Genomic DNA, 9,304 nt, shown 5'->3' with positions numbered 1-9,304 from the left:
ATAGATGATTATAACTATAGATATATACAGATATAAGACAAACAACAGGTATTGGCGCACATCCAAGCACTTAAGTCCACATATATTCTTTTTACATATTAATTTCATATTTAAATATGCTGCAAATAATTTTGCTACTAAATATTCTTTGGGATCTTAGTCACACAATATGGCCATATTCTGCTCAGCCAGTCACCACTTACAAGGTGTCCCAAGATTGACTGGTCCTTATATATTTCTACCTATATATATATATATATATATATATATATATATATATATATATATATATATATATATATATATATATATATATATATATATATATATATAGATGATTATAACTATAGATATATACAGATATATATATTTAAAAATACGCAGAACATATTCTGCTATGTGCAGAACATTAGAATGTGAAATATTTACAGTAAATACACACTATAATATTTTATTAAATTTGAATATTGAATAAATATGATTTTACATGTTTTCATCTACTTAACTGCAAAGGGGTCCAATGCACAAATATATTTAACATGCAAGTAGAATGTAGCAGTCCAGGAACCCTGATCTGCAAACATGCAGTACTCAGGTTTGAGCTGGTCAAGTTTAAGGAAGAAAATGACAGCTGTTAAGAACAAATGCATCAAGGGGTTGCCCCTGTGATGTAAGAGTTAAACAAGTGTACAAGGGGATAACAGCGCTAACAAATTCTTGTATCTTTAAAACAATAATAAAATGAATCAATATATATATATATATATATATATATATATATATATATATATATATATATATATATATATATATATATATTATTTCAATACCAGTCAGTGTTTATATATATAGAAAATCAATATTCTCATTAGTGTAGAGAGTATCACAGAGAGTCCATTAAGTGATCTTTAGTAAAATGAATCCCCTTACCAGAATTTACCTCAATCATATGAGGTAAGTTGCCGCACTGGAAGGGGTACTGGGTTGCTGATGTTGGTAGATCTAGTATGCCAGTATATACTTCTACAGTCTCGTCCACCTCTTGGAGTATGTAGAGAGGTTCGTCCAATGGTTTCCTTCCAGGTTATATGTAGATATGCCAGCCACCTCTTGGAGTATGTAGTCTTGATATGCACTTTTCTCACAGGCTGAATTCCTGTGAGGAGCGGTTACTGATGATCAGTTGCGGCCACAGAAGGAACAGGATACCGTGAGGTGAAAGAGAGCATTACCTGCTTGTAGTACTACAGCGTAATGCAATAGCGGTGAGACGCACAGGCCTGGAGGCGACTGACAAGGTGTGATGACGTCAGTGAAAACTCTGTTCGGCAGTGTCCACCGAAGTAACAATTACCTGCTCTCTTCCTGACTATGGTGCATTGTGGGGATAATATATATATATATATATATATATATATCAATTGATTCATTTTATTATTGTTTTATAGATACAAGGATTTGTTAGCGCTGTTATCCCCTTGTACACTTATATATATATATATATATATATATGTGTGTCTTTATTTGTGTTTATATGTCTGTAAATACATATGTACACATATAAATACATATGTACACATATCTAGACATATACATACATATACATCTTTAGACATGTATATGTATGCATGTCTATGTTAAAGCCATTTGACAATTTTTGGGTCACAGCATCTCCAAAACTGGCAAGTCTTGTTGGGTGTTCCCGGTATGCAGTGGCTAGTACCTACCAACGTGTTGCAAGGAATGACATGCGGTGAAACGACGTCAGGGTCATGGACAACCCAAGGCTCATTGATGTGCATGGGGAGTGAAGGCTAGCCCATCTGGTCCGATCATACAGAAGAGCTACTGTAGCTTAATTTGCTGAAAAAAATAATGCTGGCCATGATAGAAAGGTGTCAGAACACACAGTGCATTGCAGTTTGCAGCATATTGGGCTGCATAGCCACAGACCATCCAGAGTGTCCATGGTGACCCCTGTCCACCACCAAAAGCTTTTGTCTAATGAATCACATTTTCTTTTAGATCAGGTGGATGTCCGGGTGTGTGTGCATCATTTACCTGGAGAAGAGATTGCAGCAGGATGCACTATGAAAAGAAGGAAGGTCAATAGAGGCAATGGTATGCTCTGGGCAATGTTTTGCTGAGAAACCTTGGCTCCAGGCATTTATTTGGATGTTATTTTGAAACATACCACCTACCAAGAGATTTTGGCAGACCACATAAACTCTTCAATGGTGTTCCCTGATGGCAGTGGCCTCTTTCCGCTGGACAATGCACCCTGCCACACTGCAAAAATTGTTCAGGAATGGTTTGAGGAACACAACAAAGAGTTTATGGTGTTTAATTGGCCTCCAAATTTTCCAGATCTCAATCTGATTGAACATCTGTGGGATGTGCTGGAAAAAAATAATCTGATCCATGGAGGCCCCCCCTTGCAACTTGCAGAACTTAAAGGATCTGCTATTAATGTCTTGGTCAAACGGATCCGCGATCTTCAAGATAAAAGTCTTTTATTGAACAAAATATTTAAAAAAGTATGTAGGACACATCCACTCTGTTTCCCCTGGATGCGTCCTACATACTTTTTTAAATATTTTGTTCAATAAAGAGCGAAGAGGGTCTCTGTACTAGCAAGTATACCTTGCAGCTCCTGCATTTTCGCCAAAGGACAGGATAACCCTGACTTTTCAGATACTGAATTATAACAATGTTTTATGGATATTTTAACTCTGGGGCTGCTATAAGAGTGAGTTGTGTTTAAGGCCCGTAACTAAACAAGGCTTGTTCACATTATCTGCATTATTCTCTGCATAAGAATACTTCTTCTGACTTTTCACGTTAATGTCTTGGTGCCAGATATCACAGGACATGTTTAGAGATCTTATGGAGTCCATGCCTTGACTCATCAAAGCTGTTTTGGCAGCACGAGGGGGACCTACATGATATTAGGCAGGTGGTTTTAATGTTGTGGCTGATTAGTGTATAGAAATATTTATTTGTGAATAAAAATAAAATATTCTTCTATGGGAAGAACATTTGAATTTTTGGTTAGTGCACTTGGTTAAATGCAATCAGGATTTAATGCAAGTATGGGTGTTTTTTTCCACTTTTTGCACTCCATTGAAGTCATAAGGGGGAATAGGTTAACACGGTCGTGGTATTCTAAGTTTGGCTTTTTGTGCACATCTGATTATCACTTGTGTGAATTTTACTTTTAATTTGTAATATCCACACAACCCGATGCATACAAAAAGCTCACTTCTAGAGGAGTTAACGCGCAAGCTGGAGTGCCAAATACTGCTCTACTCCTAATCTAGCCCTAAATATACCTCTTACATTTTTTTCCTATGGCATGGAGAGTCTACGAAACATTCTAATTACTCGTGGGATATTCACTCCTGGTCAGCAGGAGGAGGCAAAGAGCACCCCAGCAGAGCTGTTAAGTATCACCTCCCTTACCCATAACCCCCAGTCATTCTCTTTGCCTTGATCACTAGAGGATGGCGAAGATGGTGTCTGAAGATTTTAATCCTTTTAATGGGTACTTGTCCCTGCAAGCAAGGATTGGGGCTATGCTGTGTCCATGTCAGTCTCTTTAGTAAGAATAATAGTGGCTATTAGTAGTTAGAAGACGGAGAGGTAGTCTTTGCTTACACTTCTAACGTTATTGCTACCCCTATTATAGAAAGCCAGAGTTGGTTAATCTGTTCTTTCTTTTCTATAGGTCCCTGGTAGATATGATGAAGCTGCCACACCTCAGAAAACATCTCCTGCCTAACAGAGCAGGACCCAGAGGTAAGTGCTTTCCCTTCTAGGTTTGAAGGTATCAGCACTATAGGGGTTAAATCCTTGTGGAAAGTATTTAAATCTGTTTTAGGGGCACTGCTTTTATGTGAAAAGAGGCATCATTTTTATTGGGGGCTCAGAGATGGGAGAGTGTATGAAGTGTTTGACAGGTGTTTGTTTTACTTCTTACTTGTTGCAATCACTTTTCAGTTCAGCTTATTGGCCCAATCCCTTTTGCTGTGCTGCTGTTGTTTTTTGCGCTGTTTTTGTTTGGCGCAATTTTTTTTTAAAATAAAAAAGGTTTTTTATTGCGGTCACATGACCACTCCTCTGCACTTCCGGTTTTCGGCTTCTCTGTTCAGATCGGAGTTTGCTGCGGCAAGTGTTGAGGCTGCATTTTCTTCTATCTACAGTGGCAAGTGGATTTGGGCTGTTCCGGAAACAAGGTGGCATTTTTTGCTACCGGGTGTATCCGGTTTTCTGCGCTAGTGGGATAGCAACTTCTGGAGGGGTAAGACCTCAGCAGAGCTGAAGGGTTTTAAGTGCTTATTTATGTTGTATTGCTTCATATAAATAAGCTTAATTTGGCATTTAAATTGTATTGTTAATTGTGAACTGATACTCAATTATGGACAATAATACTGAAGTTGATTAATTTGAAAAATGCTTATTGTGTTTGGAAGCTAAGATAATTCATCCTGTACAGTTTTGCTCTTCATGTTTGAATAAAACTTTAAAGTTTAAAGATAAGATGTCACTCCCTGAGCCTTCTGTCTCTCAGGATAGTGTTATACCAGCTACTCCTCAGCTTTCCCCTAAAGCTTCCCAAGATTCACATGCAGTGCCCTGCGGTTCCTCTCAACCTCCTGGGGTGTGTGTTTTTTACCTGAGGATTTTGCTGCGCAGATAACTTCTGCTGTTTCTGCAGCTTTATCAGCTTTTCCAAAGGTTTCTGGTAAACAAAAGAGGAAATCTAAACATATTGATGTTAGTAAGGATTATTCTTCAGTGGCTTCTGAGGGGGAAATGTCAGATTCTAATACTGTGGTGAAAAATTCTGCAAATTCAGAGGAGATTAATTTCAGATATAAGTTAAAACACCTTCTAGTTTTTTTAAAGAGGTTCTTGCTACTTTGCAAGAATCTGAATCTGTTGCGGAGAATCCAAAGAGGTCTAATAAGCTTAAAATGGTATATGATGTACCCTCATCTGTGGAGGTATTTCCAGTTCCAGACCATATGGCAGATATTATAACTCAGGAATGGGATAAATCAGGGATTCCTTTTTCCCCGTCCCCTGTTTTTAAAAATATGTTTCCTGTTGCTGACTCAATTCGTGACTCGTGGTGCACGGTGCCCAAGGTAAAGGGAGCTATCTCTACTCTGGCTAAGAGAACTACTATTCCTATTGAAGATAGTTGTTCTTTCAAGAAGATGTACATTCATCCGTGATTACATTGACAACCTGTTGCTAGTATTGCTACAGTTGCAGGGGCAGCATCTTATTGGTGCAATGATTTATCTAATGTTATCCTAGAAGAGACTCCTCCTATAGAGGAGATCCAAGACAGGATCAAGGCTCTCAAGCTAGACAATACCTTTATTTGTGATGTCAACATGCAAGTTCTTAGGTTGGGTGCTTATATTTCTGGTTTTACAGTTTTACCTGGCAGAGCTCTCTGGTTAAAATCTTGGTCTGCAGATGTTACATCCAAGTTAAAGCTTTTATCTCTGCCTTATAAGGGTAAAACCTTGTTTGGACCAAGTCTGGCAGAAATTATTTCTGAAATTAAAATTAACCAAGCTAGGGGGCGCTCTCTACTACATAAATGAATATATGACCATCTAAAAGTAAAAAAAAACCACAAAATAAATTAAAACAAATAAAATAAGTAATATATAATCAATCACAAATGCATCAGATCAATCACAAATGCATCAGATCAATCGCAAATGCCTAAAAAGTAATATAAAATATCGCAACTACAGTACAAGTCCAATATATGAGAGGACAGGTCAGAGATATTGCTATCTCACAAAACGGTTAGTCCATCATTTCCAGATACAGGGCTGCTCTCCTTCTTGCAGATCACTCTTGATCAGGCTCTAGACATGGATACAAAAGACAAAGGGGCGCCTCATGTGTAGATCAGAGATGTAACAAATCCCACACTGAAAAGAAAGTCAAATGGATACTCACATTTAGCTGAAGCACCCTTGTGTGCTTGTGGTAGCAGGCTAATAACTGAGGGTGTATCAGCTAACCCAGGCAGCAGGTAACACTCAGGAACACCAGATGCAGTACCCAGATGGAGTACTGAATGCAGTTCACCCCAAAGAGCGATAGGGATAAAAGTAAGGTCCTAACACGTGGCTTATGTAAAACACAAGGTTTATTAAAACTCACATAAAAACAAAAGCTTCACGTGATAGGAGGGCATAAACACGTAGACCCCCTAATGCAACGCGTTTCTCGGCTATAAAATTGTCGTTTCCTCAAGCATATAGGCACCTTACTATCTCCTAAACCTTTATACAATGAATAACCAATTAGAACAAAGGATAAAACACACACCCTTGGAGGCATGATTAAACACATGTGTTTACAATTAAAGTTTCTTTGTGAAACAATACCTAATAACAATAACAATGTATAACATATATTTGAAATCTGATGGAACACTTACAGTATAGCACCCTAATCACACCTATGTGCAATATCTGATTGTAATATTGTGTTGTGTCCACAAAGTTAAGTGTTATGCAAAAATAAAAGCTATCTCAAAATTATCTAAATTGGGAGACCAGTCTCGATACTGCTTCATACTTAGTAGAATATATGGTATGTTTGCTTACTTTATTTTAAAATCGTTGTGTCATAGATCCATTTCTCTCTTTCATGAGTCCCTGGTGTTTTATTCAATCTGCTGTGTGCAGCTTGTGTGGAATAGACCCCTATTGGACTGTTAAGGTCACAAGTGTATAGAGACCAATCATAAAATCTCATATTTGCAACAACACTAGTTACTAGGTAGTTCTATTATTGACCCCTATTGGACTGTTAAGGTCACATGTGTATAAAGACCAATCATAAAATCTCATATTTGCAACGTCACTAGTTACTAGGCAGTTTTATTATTGACCCCTATTGGACTGTTAAGGTCACATCTATATAGAGACCAATCATAAAATCTCATATTTGCAACGGATCACAAAAGAGCTACAGTGGTCTGACTTGGTTAAAAAGGTCCACAACGGGGTTTATCAACCCCTGACGCTGTATAGACTTTGTGCATGTTATTTTGTGAATGTACTGCTTTCTCTCTTTACAGTGCTGCTGACCTTTGTTGACCCGTGTTTGTTTTATTATTACGGGCCTGCAGGGTTGGTTTCACTTTACCAATATGTTTTTGTTCTGGTTGTGCCAATATTCTCAATGTTTATGAGGAGTGAGGTAATTGTATTTAAATATTGTATAATCTATATGTGTCTGTACCTGCAAAGGCAAAACCTGACTAAATACTTACAGATAACACTGGTGGATGATAATATAGGAACACCTATACTGTGTGTTCTGGCTCATACAACATTGACATCTACTGATGTTAAGTCTATAACAAGAGTTTTAGTTTTCACTGTGTTGTTGGCCTTTGAAGACCTGTGTTTGTTTCAAGATTGCGGGTCTGCGCCTGGGTCGGTTTCACACCTTAAATTTTTGTCAAACAGACATTGGATAAACAATAACCGGTGCCTGAGAAAACAGACATCAAGAAATGTTGACACACTAAGGGACACTCAAATAAAGGTTTTTAAGTTAGTTTTAATGTTTATATTGTTAACTACTGTTACCAGTTTAGTTATGTTAAAGTATGGTTTATATAAGATAATATATCTACTTATGCAAAAATCTAATAAGTGCACCTCAACTGTTGGTGAACCAAAGAGGGAAATGGGATTGTGTGTTAGTTATTCTACAGAGCCATTGATTCTCCTTTCTGAGGTGTTGTTTATCCTGGTGGGCTTGTGTTTGTTTCATAGTCGTGGGTCCGTAGGATTGACTTCCTTATACAAGTATTTGCTAATTAAGCCAGTGAAAAATAAAGTCTATTCTCATACAAAACACACATTTATAGTTAGAAAGGCTTTGTGGTTTACCAAAAAAGGGGATTTCACAGCTAGTTCTAATCTTAATCCTGTTGCTTAATGTTACTAGTTCGCATATATTCACTTACTATACCTAATGTGTATACTTCGACAAATAATAACATATCAGATGGGATGACTAAATCAATCTGTTTGATCACACCTTTATGTATAGATGTCACAGTTATTATGTGCTATCTAATGTGTTTAGGACTTACCCCGCTTTAAGAGAGGGAGGAGGGGCAGGTTTTTTTTCTCTTCCCCTCCTTTATTGGTATAATAAATGTCACTTAAGTTAACTTCATGGAATGTGGGGGGCATCAACTCCCCAGTAAAGAGAAGTTCGGTTCTGACTCACCTAAAGAGACTTGACTCTGACATTGCATTTCTGCTAGAAACTCACCTAACAGACACAGAACATGAGAAACTTAAAAGATTCTGGGTGGGATCGCTATCATATCTTTCTTATACAAGTGCAAGCAGAGGACTTGCCATTTTGTTTGGGAAAAGACACACAGTTGATATACTTCACACTACCACAGATAAAGAGGCAGGTTTCTTTTTCTTAAAATTAAAATACATAATGCAATTTATGTACTCTGCAATATTTATGCGCCAAACACCAAAGATTTATCCTTTTGGGATAAACTAATACAGGCTTTGGCCTCGTTTGTGGGATTACCACTTATAATAGGTGGGGATTTTAATCTAGCTCCTAATATTCAGCTAGATAGATCCTGGTTACAAACTCATAATGTCAATCTTAGACTACAGAGATATAAAGGTAAATTTGAACGCAAAATATTCCGGAGGTTGCAGTCAGAACTAGAAGTATGCGATATTTGAAGAAGGAGACATCCAACAGACAAAGATTATACATGCCTCTCAAAAACTGCCGGCTCACTCTCCAGAATTGATATGTTCTGGGTGTCGGACTTCTTGATCCCATGTATCAGGCAGGAAAAAATACACACAATCCTGTTATCAGATCATGCCCCTATTGAACTGACACTGAGACTCGGTAGACCCCAGTCAAACAGAAATATACTTAGATCCCCATCCTACCTGTTACACTCTGAAACCTTCCAGAAATATTTAATTCATTGCTGGAATGATTTCCTTACTGATAACCAACAACATTTAAAAACTCCACACTTGTTTTGGGACACAGCCAAAGCAGTCCTCACAGGTCACATAATTTCTTATGTGGCAACTTTAAAACACAAACTCCAAAAAAAAATATAATGATCTACAAAAGGATCTTGAGCAATCCTATCAAACATAAGCCTCCAATAAGTCCAGAGATCCATATGACACCTTTTTAATGGTTAAGGAGGAAATGGATACTTTTCTCAAGCAGAAAGCGTCAACCC

Source organism: Bombina bombina, chromosome 3, assembly GCF_027579735.1.
Source record: "Bombina bombina isolate aBomBom1 chromosome 3, aBomBom1.pri, whole genome shotgun sequence".
NCBI lineage: Eukaryota > Metazoa > Chordata > Amphibia > Anura > Bombinatoridae > Bombina > Bombina bombina.
The sequence above is the reverse complement of the archived record's forward strand: the minus strand, read 5'-3'. Positions refer to the sequence as shown.